Source organism: Pelodiscus sinensis, chromosome 3, assembly GCF_049634645.1.
Source record: "Pelodiscus sinensis isolate JC-2024 chromosome 3, ASM4963464v1, whole genome shotgun sequence".
Lineage (NCBI taxonomy): Eukaryota > Metazoa > Chordata > Testudines > Trionychidae > Pelodiscus > Pelodiscus sinensis.
In genome coordinates, this window is record NC_134713.1 from 15,850,119 (window position 1) to 15,865,217 (window position 15,099).

General features: G+C 43.1%; 1 long non-coding RNA gene across 1 annotated transcript in view; it reads left to right on the forward strand.

The window, feature by feature from the left end:
- LOC112545058 (uncharacterized) overlaps positions 1-15,099 on the forward strand; it is a 100,976-nt gene that overhangs the window by 52,739 nt on the left and 33,138 nt on the right. Inside the window, exon 3 of the long non-coding RNA XR_003088462.2 lies at positions 10,516-10,668. This is a non-coding gene — a long non-coding RNA (uncharacterized LOC112545058). The remainder of the gene's footprint in view (positions 1-10,515; positions 10,669-15,099) is intronic.

Consider the following 15,099-nt stretch of genomic DNA (forward strand, 5'->3'; position numbering starts at 1 on the left):
CACACTTCTTTGAACTTCATGCGCACCTTCTCCAGGGTGTGCATGTGATCCTTGTGACCCATAAGTGTCCTCATTCCTGCGTCTCATGTGGTGATCCCGTTGGTTTTCCTCCCTAACCTAGATCTCAAGGAGATACAGGATCTCTGCACCAGGCCAGGAGGGTGTTCTCCTCTTGAGGTCCTGGAAGCTGCCTGTGGCAGTGCTGGCAGGTGTGGGGGACTCAGCTGGAGCGGTGGGCTCAGCCATGGCATCAGGGAAGTCTGTTCAGGGTCCTTCTGTGTGACACAATTTGAGCGAAGTCTGCTTCATGCCACAAGCCCTTTACTGTCTGCCTGCAGCTTTAAGGGCTGCAGTGGAAGAGAAGCTGTAGAGTTCTGATGAGTGTAGACAGAGCGGCCAGCAGGGCACCTGTGGTATTGCCAGGGGACCACTTATTTTGAAATAACTCCAGCTGTGCTGTCTACTTACGCACTATTCCAAAATAGCTATTTTGGAATAGGTACTATTCCTCATAGAATGAGGGTTACAGAATCCAGAATAACACACCTGTTATTTCAATATTATAACACTTGCAGAGTTATTTTGGAAGAACATCCATTATTCCAGAATAATGCTGCTGTATAGACGTGCCCTTTCTGTACATCTGTATTGTGTCTAGAACCATGGGACCCCATTTCTCTATAGGGGTACGTCTAGACTACAGGCTTTTGTCGACAGAAGCTTTGTCGACAGTGTGGGAGGCCATCTAGTCTCATTGCCACTGTGGGGCCCCTGTGAGGCTTTCAGGCCGCTGCCCAACTCACTTGTGGTGTCACATGTAACACCCCTGAGTCTCCTATCCAAAGGAGAGCCCCTGACAGCCACAGCATGCCCTCAGAAACAGCAGGGGTGCACAGAGACAGTGATTATCTTCTCCTCTTTTCCTCCACAGCCAACAGGGGAGCACCACACCCGACCCACCACCATCCCGGACCCTGTCAGCCGACGGTCAGGGCAGAGTGTGTGTGTATGCTTCCGAGAAAAGGTTTAACGTCCGTGTCTTTACTGCTAGGACCGGGGTCCCGTCGCAGAGGGTGGCCAGCAGGCCAACAGATGCCCCGTTATATAGGAAGAGCTTATTACACTTTAGATTTTAACTGCTAGAACACAAAGTTCCTTCGCAGCGGGCAGCCTGGGAAAGGCTGGAAAGGTGCCCTAACGGATCTTGTCACCTGGGAGTGACACAGATCCAAACGCCCAAGCTCTCCCTATGTCTGTCCCTTTATGACCGGCTGAAGTTCTTTTAAATTGTGCTTGGTTCTGTTACAGCAACTGAAGGAGTCAGGTTAAAGCTTAAACAGTTACAGGTTTATTAAAAGACTTATAAAAGCATATGGTTACAATGGCTATTGCTCTATTTCTTAAATGCTAACAAATACAGATTTTAAAAATGGTTACAAAGAAAATAAAGATAGAAAATAGAAATAATGGTACCAAGTGACAGCTTAATCTTTAAAGAGCTCTAACACTATGTATATATATACTTAAGCAAAGGACCACATCCAGGTACAATTTTTACCCCTTTCTGTGCCTCTCGACTCCAGCGTGTCAGGCCAGGGCCGGTCTCTCAATTCCTAGGAAAGACGAATACGAGGTGGGCGTCCCCTTGGAACCTCGGGAGATCAAATACCTAACCCGACCAGCAGATAGATGGTAGATTGACACTCAGAGAAAATGCGCTGCTGGACCTATCTTTATACCCCTGGAGGCCCGTATCTTCTTTCTTATCTAAGATGCCGAATTGTACTGGTCCGTTTTGTGATGCCAGTTCTTACAAGCAAGTTTCAAGTTAATTTACACTTGCAAGAGAGATAACTAAATTGTGAATACTAGACATTTTTTTTTTACTGGGCGAGAGATTCCTCCCCCCGTGGATGGATGTGTGTTCGTATCAATATGGGTTTGAGTCAAGGGCACTCCTTGGCAGCCTCTTAGTCAGCAATTGGCGTATCTCTGTTTACAGCCATTCACGGTCACACAGCCTGGGCCTTCTGCTCTGTGTGCCCTGTATGCTCCAGGCAAGCAAAAATAGATGTTACAAGGAAAGTTCCTGTCTAGCTACAGACCCGTGGCACCCACAGGCACTGGCGTGTCTACACGGACCTGCTGAGGGAGCACATAGTGGCTCTGCAGGACCTCAACAGGACCCTCCAGTAAAGGATGGAGGCAGAAGCCGAGTAGTGCACCAGGCTGCTGGATGAGCTGGTCCAGCAGTGCACTGACATCTGTGCCACAATGCGGGAGGTCCTCGGTTTGCCTGGCCCTGTCATGGGCACCGCTCCTCCAGCATGCCAGGCTCCTGCCTCCCCTGCTCCTCTAGCCCCTGCTTCCCCCCAGCCCCTCCTGCTCCTCCAGACCCCTCTTTCCCCCCAGTCCCTCCTGCTCCCGAACCATCACAGGCCCAACAGCTGCCCCCCCTCCTGCCCAGGCCAAGACTGGATCTCGCTCCACCTGATCCCAAGGCCGTGGCAATGCCAGGGTTCAGGAAGGTGGCAGAACCCTGCAATCAGGGAAGCAGCGGCCTAATTGAGTTCCCTTCCCTCTCCAGGTTTTCAGCCCCCCTCCAGGTTTTCAGTCCCCTGCTACTTCAGTTAAAGGACATTTCTGTTACGTTACAAAATCTTTATTTTTGACTGACAGATTTACTTTGTTTATTAACAGTTGAACAGTAAAAAGAGAAAGTTTTGTTGAATAGTTCACACATTTTCTTTACTGCTAGTGTTTCTAATAAAACAAATTTCTGTTTACAAAGAAAACAGGCTTTTTATAAGAAATATGTCTTCTTAATGGGAAGAGAGTGAGGGTTGTGGAGGGGAAGAGAGGGGTGTGCCAGGCCAACCCCCCCATGGGGAGAGTCAGTGGGCTCCTTCTGAGAATCTCTTGCTCAGGGCCTCTCAGATTTGGACACCAGCCTGGTGAGCCTGGTGGATGGCAGCCATCCGGGGCTGGTGAAATTGCCTCTTCTCACCATCAGGACCTGTTCCCTACCCCGGCAGCAAGACCTCCCCTTTCCTCTCCACCGGGTTATAACGCAACATACGGCCACTGCCTCCAGGATATTGCAGTTGCCTATCTCTAGGTGTGTGAGGAGGCAACGGATCCTCCCTTTCAGCCGGCCAAAGGCACATTCCACCTGGATGCAAGCCTGGCTAAGATGCATGTTGAAACTCTTCTTGCTTGCATCCAGGTGGCCGGTGTAGGGCTTCATGAGCCACGACATCAGGGGGTAGGCCACGTCGGCCACTATGCACACTGGCATCTGCACATCCCTGAGTGTGAGGTGCCGCTTGGGGAAAAATGTTCCTGCCTGCAACCTGCGATACAGGTAGGAGTTCCAGAATATGCAGGCATCATGTGCCCGCCCCAACCACCTGACACAAAAGTCCATAAAGTGTCCCTGGTGGTTGATGAGAGCTTGCAGCAACATGGAATATTAGCCCTTCCTGTTTATAAACTGGGCTGCTCAATGGAACGGTGCACGGATTGCGATGTATCCCTCATCGAGGGCTCCTCTACAGTTCGGGAAGCCAAGGGCGGCAAACCTGGCAATGTTGTCCATCCCCCTTTTTCAACCCCCCCACTCAGCAGGGCCTGTCCCCCGACAGTGACTTACCTCCATCAAGAGGTCCACTAGGATGGTAGACCTTCCCACGCTAAACTGGTGTCCCACAGAGCGGTAGCTGTCAGGGGTGGTCAGCTTCCACAGGGCAATCGCAACCCATTTCTGCAGGGTGATGGCGGGCCGCAGGTGGGTCCTGGAGTTCCAGAGCAGGGGCGAGCCAGACACGAAGCTCCAGGAATGTGGCCTTTGAACTCATCTGAACGCTGGTCCGAACTCGTCTCGTGCCTCCAAATCTGCCTATCCCCACAAAAGTTTGGGAGCAAGGACAGAGCTCCTGCATCCGGGAGGAGGGTCTCCTCAGTGTGGTCCGGATCCATATGGGGCAGGAGATTCATGACAGAGTCATGGAGATGCAGCAGAAGTTGCAGTATGGCAGTGTGGGGCCATTGCCTGCCCAGGGTCAGCTCAAGGTCCATGGCCAAAACCAGTGAAAATAAAAAAAAAACCCAGAAAATAAACTGCTGTGATGTCCGAGAAAGCAGGGCAACCAGAGCAAAATTCTGCAGCAGCTTTGCTTTCCCCCTTGGAGGTAGGCAAGCCAGAAGCAGGAGCAGAGCAACAGCTGTCCAGGGGGATCCCTTTAAGCATGCGTCTCTGCAAAGGGCAGGCAGCAGCACCTGGAAATAAAGGCTGCCCCCACGCCCTACCAGAAGCATTTCTGGATACCTTCTTTTTTCGACAGAGCGTCTGGCAGTCTGGATGCTCTTTTTCGAAAAAGCATATAGATTTTTCAATCTGAATAATTTAATCTAGACCCTCTTTTCAACCGAGGCTTTGTCGGCAGTATCTGTCAATAAAGCCTCTGTTGAAAAAGGTGTGCAGTCTAGATGTAGCCATACTGAAACATACTGATGCTGAAGAGAAACTGAGTCTGGCAGAGATGACAATTCTGCCAGCTGTTGTGACAATGCCTGCACATTACTTTCAACTGTCAAAGAACTCACATGACACCAAACAGCTCTCTGTGGAATACTAATTCTTTCATTGCCATGCATGACTGGGAGTGTAAGATGATCAGCAGAAGTATGAGATGAATGGAGATTAGAATAAGAAAATTGGCACAAGGTCACATTTTTATCTTTCGCAACAGTGAGCTCCCTTCCCCTAATGGGGCCAAATTATGTTTTCTTTAGTCATGTCCATTGAGATTGATTTGGTTAAAACTGGATTCAGTTACTTTCATTGCTCGCTGTCCTGATTTTTACCTCACTATCTTTGTGCCTATGTTTCTTCTTGGGAAAGCTAGGCTCCTCCCCAAAGGGAACACGATGGACAGCTTTTCAAAAAAAAAAAAAAAGCTATTCTAATCAGCTTACTGGTTAATCTGTCCTTTCAAGAATCATATATACTGCCATGATATCTTATTTTTCCCTTACTGTAAGCCATGTGCTGTGCCTTTTCATTCTTAAGAATGTCTGTTTTATAATAAGTCTCAGAGGGAGAGCCGTGTTAGTCTGTATCTACAAAAAAATGAGGAGTCCCATGGCACCTGAAAGACTAACAGATTTATGTGGGCTTATGCTTATGCCCAAATAAATCTGTTAGTCTTTAAGGAGCCACAGAACTCCTTATTGTATTTTTATAGTAAGTAGAGTTGATCAAGCCAAAACTCATTGGATATGCTGCACCCCTCCCCCAAAACCAAACCTCTTTGGAAACCAAACCTCTTTTTAATACCCCTTTAAATAAATAAATAAATAAATAAATATATACATACACACACACACGTAACCCCCTTTTTCCTCCCCGGGTTACTCGGGAGCAGGTCACACTCACGGGTGTGCCTGGGCACCTGATGGTTTTAACCCAAAATGAGATCCTGAGCACCTCAGTAATGATGGTATTTAATTTGGGGAAAACACTCTTTCCACCCCCTTCCTGCAGTCCCTTGCTCGTAATGAATGCACAATGGCGGTGCCTCCACCTGGCTGGCCTTGTACACACTTACTAGTGTGCCTTGAGACCCTCCAGGAACACACTCATTCCATCTATAATCTGGATCTAATTCCAGAACAACTACAAATCATATACATCTAATAGAATACTTTAAAATTGACAATCTTTAATTAATTTAAATAAACAGGGGTTAACAGATTAGCAATGAATAGCATTAACAAAACACACAACACTAAATGAAGCTTATATAGCTAACATTTGTACTGACAACAGTGATCCCACCCCAGCGTGTGCACACCCCTAGACTCTCAGTCCCAGACTCTTGCTTGCGCTGGCGCGCTGATGTTGCAGCTGTAGTGGAGATTCGGACCAAGCTAGACAGCAGTTCTGTCCCAGGCAGCACTTTCCCAACAAGGCCCAAAACTTACTGCCTCATGCTGTGCCTATCAGAAGCAGCCTGCTAGATCCCAGTTCCAACAGGCATCTAGTCCCAGTCTGTAGCTGCACTTCAACAGCCCCTGGACTGATGCAAACTCCTCCACAGCAGCCTGGCTCTCCTTCGGTTCCAATCTCCAAGGCAGAGTCCCAGACTGCTAGGCCTCTTTCTTCATGCACATGGAGAGCCTCCCCTCTCCCACACAGGAGAGTCCTTCCTTCCTGTTTTTCCGAAGGATTCATGGGAATTATAGTCTGGATTGCAGCACACAGAGTCTTTCCAGAAAAAACAGAGGCCCCTTTAGTACGGGGACTACATATATATATATAAGTACCCCCAGTAACTTCAGTTTTCAGACACACAACATTTTTTTCTATCATTGCAACACATTTGTTTAAACATCTTAATCATACCTGAGTGGGCAATGAAATTTTTGGGTGTAAAAAATACAAAAATAATAAAATGCTGTAAAACTTAAAACAAAAATTCAGTTTTCTCCACATTTCAGTTGTGTTGATGTACCCCTCAGACTTCTCTCGAGTAACCCTAAGGGTACTTGTACCACTGGTTAAGAAACAGTGCTCTAAAGAGCTTGATTACATAAGCAGGGGTTTCTTAAGTTTATTATCCTGGCTGGGCCTAGACACTGAACTGAACTTGCATATCAATTTACATATTTGTTAGTTAACTGTAATATTTGATGGCTCAACATGCTGACTTTTGATCATGTCTTCCTCAGACCTGCGGAAGGCAAGAGTCTTGCAAAAAGGTAACAGTTACTCCTTTGGCTAAGGAAGCAGACAGCCTGATGGAACCCAATCCATTACATTTAATTAAAGTCAATGGAAATATTCCCATTGACTTAGAAACACAGGATATGTGAGTGGAAGGGACAGTAAGTCCAGTCCTTTACTAATTAAGGGCAACCCCATCATATAGTCACTTTCATAAATTTATCAAGCTCTAGCTTATAACGTGTTAGGTTGATTGCCCCCACTACTCCTATGGAAAGACTGTTCCACAATCTCACTCTTCTGGTGGTTAAAAACCTATATTTATTTATAGCAAATTTATACCTATTTTTCTTCTGTCAATTTTGTCCTTCAACTTAGATAGCTGTTTACCCTCCCTAAAATTTACCCTCTTGGGGTATGTCTACACTACCACCCTAGTTCGAACTAGGGTGGTAATGTAGGCAACCGGAGTTGCAAATGAAGCCCGGGATTTGAATTTCTCGGGCTTCATTTGCATATTGCCGGGCGCCGCTGTTTTTAAATGTCCGCTAGTGTGGACTCCGTGCCCCGCGGCTACACGCGGCATGGACTAGGTAGTTCGGATTAGGCTTCCTATTCCGAACTACCGTTACTCCTCGTTCCAAAAACGGCGGCGCCCGGCAATATGCAAATTAAGTCCAGGAAATTCAAATCCCGGGCTTCATTTGCAATGCCGGTTGCCTACATTACCACCCTAGTTCAAACTAGGGTGGTAGTAGACATACCCTTGCTGTCTAAATAAAGAGCAAGAATATCCACTCTCAGCCTTTGATTTGCTAGCTCTTTTAGGCTCCTCTCATAAGATAGGCTATGCAGTACCCTGATCATATAGCATCTCTTCTTTACATATATTGTAGTATGAATGAATCTTTTTTGAACATGGGAAACTGGTCACATGGAAGACTTCAGTGGGAGATGAATGAGTGGCTTTGATGCAGAAAGCCTGTCACTAGGGTTGCCAGATGGTTTAGCAAAAAACACTGAACACTCCCCGCCCCTCCTGCAAAAAACCCACCGGGGGAAAAAAAAGGAGGGGGGAGACCAAAGTTATTGAGAAAAAAAGGGGGGAGGGGCAAGCTGTGGCTTTAAATGTCCCTGAGCGCCTCACTCTCCCGCCAGATGTGGCGGGAAAATTGTTCCCACCGGGCTTCCATCCAAGGGAAACAGGAAATACCAGACTATTAGATACATAATTTTTTCTCTGTTTTTTTTATTGGACAGGGGGCTCGAATAATGGACAGTCTGGGTGAAAACCAGACACCTGGCAACCCTACCCATAAGTGTTGACACCAGTAATATCTGTGGTCATGATCCTGGTCTATAACAAAGGACTTGAATTCCTTTGGACCTATACTCACTATTAATAAGGGGTAAAATTAAAGCCAATGACTTACATGAACTGTAATGAAGATTGCCCAGCAGGTAAATTAGTACAAAATTTGGTTCACATTTTAATTTAGTTTTATTACTGCTCTATTTACACAAAAAAGACACTGATTATTTACACACACACACACACACACACACACACACACACACACACACACACACACAGTGTAAATCCCAAAGCCTCTTGTATTAGTGTCAAACATTTTTCATGATCATGTCCAAAGACTTTTTTCTTGGTTGGTATTGTGTGCTTCATTTTAGGTTATAAGCTCTGTGGATAGTTTGGATCCTTCCTTCTCTCATTACTTCACATTCCTTTGTGCTGAACAGCATACACCAATTATCTGACCATAATCTTCAAATATTCAAAAAAAAAAAATTGTGTATGCTCTGTGCCTTGGTGCATTCTTCCCTCCTCTTATTTTGTGTCATCATCAAAAAAGGCACATTTTAAATTCATACATGCCCCTGCCTTTTTCAAAGTCACTTTTAATTAGCTAATGCTTAATTAGAGGTTTGTAAAGTACTCTGAACACTCAAAATGCTATATAAGTGCAAAGTATTATTAATTTGCATCATCCTCATTATTAACTCTGGGCTTTGCTGCAACAACACTGTCACTACTGCTCTCCATCCTGAACTGTCCACTTTTCCCAGCTGAAAGGTGATAAAACAATATCAAATCCCTTAAACCAGAGGCAAATGAACTCCATGTAGCCATTTCAGCTGAGAATTATGTTTCCAGTATTCAGAACTGATGCACATGCAATCACTTGGCTGTCTACATTCATATACATCTGTTGGAGCAGCATGTAGTCTGCTCACATGCTGGTCAAAGTCTTGCTGCTGGATATAGGTTCCTTGTGATTATAAATTTAGATGAGCAGACAACGTAATATTGCAAAAAAACCCAAAAACAAACAAAAAAAAAACTCTCAGCACCAAACAAAACAAAACAAAAAAAAACTCGGAAACCTTCTCTTCTTCAGGAAGTCCCTTCTCTGTGCCAGCTTAACAACATTGGCAATATTTGCCAGCTATAGTCAGTTACTCTATCTTGTATTGACGTGACATACTGATGGAGAGGCAGGCTGAGAATTCACAGTTGGTGGTGGCTGCCAAAAAGACAAGCTGCATTGTAGTTGATGCATTGGAAACCCATAAAAGCCATGTCGGGGGTGTCAAAATTGGTTCTATGAGACAGATTGAAGAATTTAAATGGTGACCAAGATAGAGTTAAATTAGGCACACATCCCAAGAAGTGGTCAAACAACTGTAACTCCTTGTTATTCAGCAGCAGGGTATATGAAACCCTTTAATGTAGGACAAGGAAATAAGGTCTATTGTCAATAATTTTCTTGGCTAAGAAACATCCTGTATGAGTCTCTGTATGGTAGAGCTGTAGCTGTGCACAGCAAATTAACCATATGATTCCAAGTCCACCATCAGCCCCAAAGGCAGAAATAAATTGACACAACTGGTTGTTGCAGCTCTACGATCCAAAAACTATGTTGCCTGCCAGATTTTATGAGATACAAATAATTTTGTTTTTACCTCAACAATTTTCTAAGAGCTAACACTGTGGGTGTGAAAATTGTGTATCTTATTTCAAATCTATTTCAAAATAGCTTATTTTCCATGATACAATATTTTCCCTTTCTTAATGATTCTCAGTGTGCTACTATGGTTGTTTATTGGTGTGGTTTTTTTTTAAACTGCTGCTGTACATCGAGTGGATGTTTTCAGAGAACTCTCCACAATGACTCCAAGATGTATTTTGAGTAGAAACGGCTAATTTAGACTCCATCATTTTGTTTGCATAATTTTGTTTTCCAATGCACTTTACTTTGTATTTATCAACATTAAAATTCATCTGCCATTTTGTTGCACGGTCACCCAGGTTTGTGAAATCCCTTTGAGACTCTTTGCAGCCTGCTTTGGACTTACTTATGTTGAGTAGTTTTGCATCATCTTCAAATTTTGCCCACTCACTGTTTACTCTTTTTTCAAAGCCATTTAGGTATCTCAGTGGAAGGACAATGTTGAAAGCAGCATCTTAATGAACTTTTAAGCATTGGAATATGCTTTTCAGTAAAGAACACCTAACAAAGATTTTCTTTAGATATGCAAGGGTCTCAAATCAGGGGATGTGATCAAGCGCCAAAGATTTAAGTAAATTGTTCAAAAGTCTCAAACAGTTCTCCATCAGCTAACGTGGTGATGTTCATGTGGCTCTTATTACCATTACTATTAATACAATTCCCTTTCTCTGGACATCACCATTAGCCAGCAAATTTCATTCTAATTATTAGCCAGGTTTGTAGATTTAAAAAAAGCAAAATATCTTCTGTTGTTTACAGAAACAATTTTAGCCAAGGGGAAGGCAGGTATGATTTGAACCACAAGAAGTGATCTGACCGACATACATTTTCTCTGCACAACCGTGGTTTCCCTGTGGCTGATGACACATCCCATCATTTTCTTTGAGAACCTCAAGGAGCTTAACAAAAGGAGTAAGTATCATTTCTATTTCACAGTCAGGGTGGTCTGCTGAGATCACATATTGAACCAGCCATCGATTCAGCAGCAGAACCCCAATTTCCCATTAAGTCTCCTGCTCTGACGATGTAGCCTCTATGAGATAAATGCTGTGGAGAAAAAGAGGCTTAAAACTCTTGAGATCTATCAGTTAAAAAACTGGTTTAGTAGGCACCATCTAACTTTATCAGAAATCTGGATAAGGCCAGGATTCTGTTTGTAGCTGTGCAGAGCAGCAGAGGTGTCCAACTCAGCGAATTTTCAGTGTACTTGTAATATGTTGAAAAGTGAGCAGCATCTTAGGTGTGCCTGTAGCAGTGTTAAGGGTCACTCTGAAAAATCCATACTGGCATCTTTGAAAGTTAGTCTCCACATATCTCCTCTCATTTGTTCCCCTTAATATGCTCCAGTCTGCTGTATTTCTATGCAGGTAAAATTCTTACATTCCTGCTCCACTGGCCTTTTTTCAGCTGTTTTTATAATTTGCTTAATCAATCATTTCACAGCTCACTTGAACTTTTCACCCAGGTAGCTCAGGGTATACTCCCACAGCAGCTGTAGTTTATTTTCTGAAACACAAGACCAAATTCAGAGGTGAGTCTAAATAAGTCTAGAGGGAGCCTAAAGGGAATGCACTGATACTTGAACTCCATTCATGTTGATTCTTTATTCAGAGGTGATGTGTGAGGGCAACAGTGGCTGGCATGTAAGTTACATGTGGTAAGTGGGTCTGAGGTTCTAACAGGTTCTAATAAGTAACCTTGCTAAGTCAAAGGGAGAATAAGCGAATGGCTGCCATGGCAAAGTAACTTTCTTAAGAAGACTTTGTGGGTTAGGCAATAAAAAAAAGTACTCCAAATGCATACAAGAACAACACAAGTTCAAATAGTGGAACTGAATACCCAAGATAAGTGGTCCATGCTAGCGGTATAGTTGACATCAAGTTGGATTAAACCAGACAAAATGGCCAACATTTATCGACCAATAATCTATGATGCTTTTACATGCAGCAAAGACACTTAAGAAATTTTTGCTTGAGAAACACCTTTGCCTGAGGCATATATGAAAACAGGTACTCAAAAGGTAGGTCATATATGTCTTCCGCAGAGAGAGGTAATGTATAGAGACAGAAATGGGTGGAAGCAATCTGAATCAGAGAATTTAATTGTCTGGGTAGCAGATCACAGGAAGTCCTTGGCATTGAGTTTGACACCTTCTCCATTCAGTCTTTTATATTCCATTTGACACTGTTGAAAATCTCATTGGCTACGTCTAGACTGGCCACAAATTCCGGAAAAGGGATGCAAATCAGGTAAGTCAGCATAGGGAAATCCATGGGGGATTTAAATATCCCCTGCGGATTTAAATAAACATGTCCGCCGCTTTTTTTCCGGCGGACATGTTTATTTAAATCCGTGGGGGATATTTAAATCCCCCGCGGATTTCCCTATGCTGACTTACCTGATTTGCATCCCTTTTCCGGAATTTGTGGCCAGTCTAGACGTAGCCACAGTGAATTGTCTCTGTGTATGATCTCACTCATGCAGTGCGTGGCAAGAGGAACTGGATGACTTCACTGCACTATTGATCTCATTACTGGAAGGAAGGATTAAAGTCATGAAGAAAGTTTCCTCTCTATGTTCTGTAAGGGAACCATGGGTCAGCCTCTGATTTGTTGAGTCCATTCATGTTCATGAAGGTGTCCCCCTGAAGCATGGTCTATTTGTAAAGGTTATGCCATTTTCTGAGATGATAGAAATGTGCAATATTCTCCCTACACATGCAATGAGAAAAGTGGGACTTCTTGAGGAACTTTTAACTAGATATAAGTTCCATTAGCCTATTGTCTAAAGAAACAGTTATCTTTTAAAACAGGCAGAGGTAATTCAGTTGAACCATGGGAAACCCAAACATACTTTTTTACTAATGAGGAGTACTATCATAAATATTCAAATTTTCGTACTGTAAGCCCTCAAAATTTACCACGCACTGGTAAGGAGAGAGACAGAGTCCTGCGCTTAAACATTCACTGTAGACTAATGAAGAGAGACAGAGAACACTGGCTTACTTGGCTACTTTTCTAGCCAGCAGCCACTAGCAGTGATCATACAAGCACATCATTGGTCTTGAAAGTGGAGATTTGAAGGAGTGAGAAACAGGGAGAAGGAGAGATGGAAAATATACTATGAATAACTATGTTGACCAGGATAAATTTCCATTAAGATAGGGTATCTGAGGATATCTACTTATTTTTATAAAATATTATGACAACAGTGAACTGAAAAATTTGCCAAGATACAAAAATAAGTCTTTCTCCTTTTAAAAGTCTCAGAGAGGTAGCCATGTTAGTCTGTAACTTTAAAAACAATGAGTAGTCGTGTGGCACCTTAGCCCTGGTCTACACTAGGCAGTTATTTCGAAATAAACCCCACCTAATAGTTTGAAGACCACAGTACCAAGCCCGTTATTTCAAAATAAGGAGCCTCTTATTTCAAAATCTGTACGCCTGCTTTCCTTGGGAAATAATGCTTATTTCAAAGTAGTTATTTAGAAATAGCATTAGTGTGTATGCGCCACTTCTGCTATTTCAAAATAACTACTCCGCAGAATAATTTAAAGGAATTACTCCCCAATGCTTCCTGGGGGTCTAAGTTGAGATAGCCCATCCACATTAATGGAGCCTGCCTTGGACTAATTTTGAGGATCCCCCATAGTGGGGACATGCTATTTCAATTTTGTTATTTTGGGAGTTATTTCAAATTCTGTTATTTCAAAATAATTTCCTAGTGTAGACATGCCCTTATGGTGCATCTACCCAGCACTCTAAACTCAAAATAAGATACACAATTTGCGCTATGCAAATTGTGTGTCTTATCTCGAATCTATTTCAAAATAGCTTATTTTGAAATTTGGCGCATCTATATAGTGCCAGATTTCAAAATAACGCATTTTTTGAGCCATCCCTTAACCTTCACACAACAAGGTTTACTGGAATGGCGAAATAGCACGCCTGTTATTTCAAAAAATATTTCAAAATAACAGACGGCTTGTGTAGACACGGGGTAGCTATTTTGAGATACCTCCAGTATTCTGAAATAGCAGTGCAGTGTAGACATACCCTTAGGGCTCGTCTACACTGGCCCCTTTTCGGGAAGGGGCATGTAAATTTCATGAGTCGTAGTAGGGAAATGCGCGGGGGATTTAAATATCCCCCGCGGCATTTAAATAAAAATGTCCGCCGCTTTTTTCCGGCTTTTAAAAAAGCCGGAAAAGAGCGTCTACACTGGCCCCGATCCTCCGGAAAAAGTGCCCTTTTCCGGAGGATCTTATTCCTACTTCAAAGATCCTCCGGAAAAGGGCACTTTTTCCGGAGGATCGGGGCCAGTGTAGACGCTCTTTTCCGGCTTTTCTAAAAGCCGGAAAAAAGCGGCGGACATTTTTATTTAAATGCCGCGGGGGATATTTAAATCCCCCGCGCATTTCCCTACTACGACTCATGAAATTTACATGCCCCTTCCGGAAAAGGGGCCAGTGTAGACGTAGCCTTAGAGACTAATATATATATTCGATACTATAGATCACTTTCTTCTTTTGCTCAGCTAAAGCCAGTATCTAAAATACTAATTTTGTCCTGACCCTGTACAGTTTGGAAGTGGTTTGAAAATTGAAATGACACTGTCTCTGTGTTGCATGAATATTCACTCCCTCTTTTTGTACATACAAAAAATGGTGATGGACTATCATTATCCAAATTGCTAGCAGCTGTGCTTACTGAAAAATCTTCTCATCAAATCTGTTGACATGTCAGAAGTAATAAAAAAATAAAATATGTCATATGGCACAGTGAAATGTCTGTATAGCTTGTCACAGCCTATTTATATGTATACTGCATTAAAGCCAATAAAATCTCCCATAAAATTAATGCATTTGCTATGCCTTTGTGTACAGATTTTACTGTACTTTAGGGAGATATTTTGAAGACATTTTAAAATACTTAACTTTAAAAAAAATGTTATGTTTTAGATAGATGCTTTCTCTGAATTCTGTGATGGTTTTTAAAAAGTTTTGGGAAATCCAGTTTTGTTACTCAAAAAATGTTGCCATATTTTCGATCACACAGCAATACATGAGTACCCTTTGTTGCAACCTGTGATTCAAACACTCAGCACTGTATGTGACAACTTATAAGCAATCTAGTGACTACTTATGGACTTGCACTTTTGGGTTTGCACTTGTTGGGGTGAGGTATTTAGTTGTAGTATAATTATGAGGGTGGAATCCTCAACTAAGAAACCTCTCCTGGGGCTAGACTAACATTGACTTCTTACAAAGAGAGACTATACTTTAATATAGTCTGTAGCCCAGAGATCCGTCCACCAGGAATGTAGGAGACATCTGTATAAATT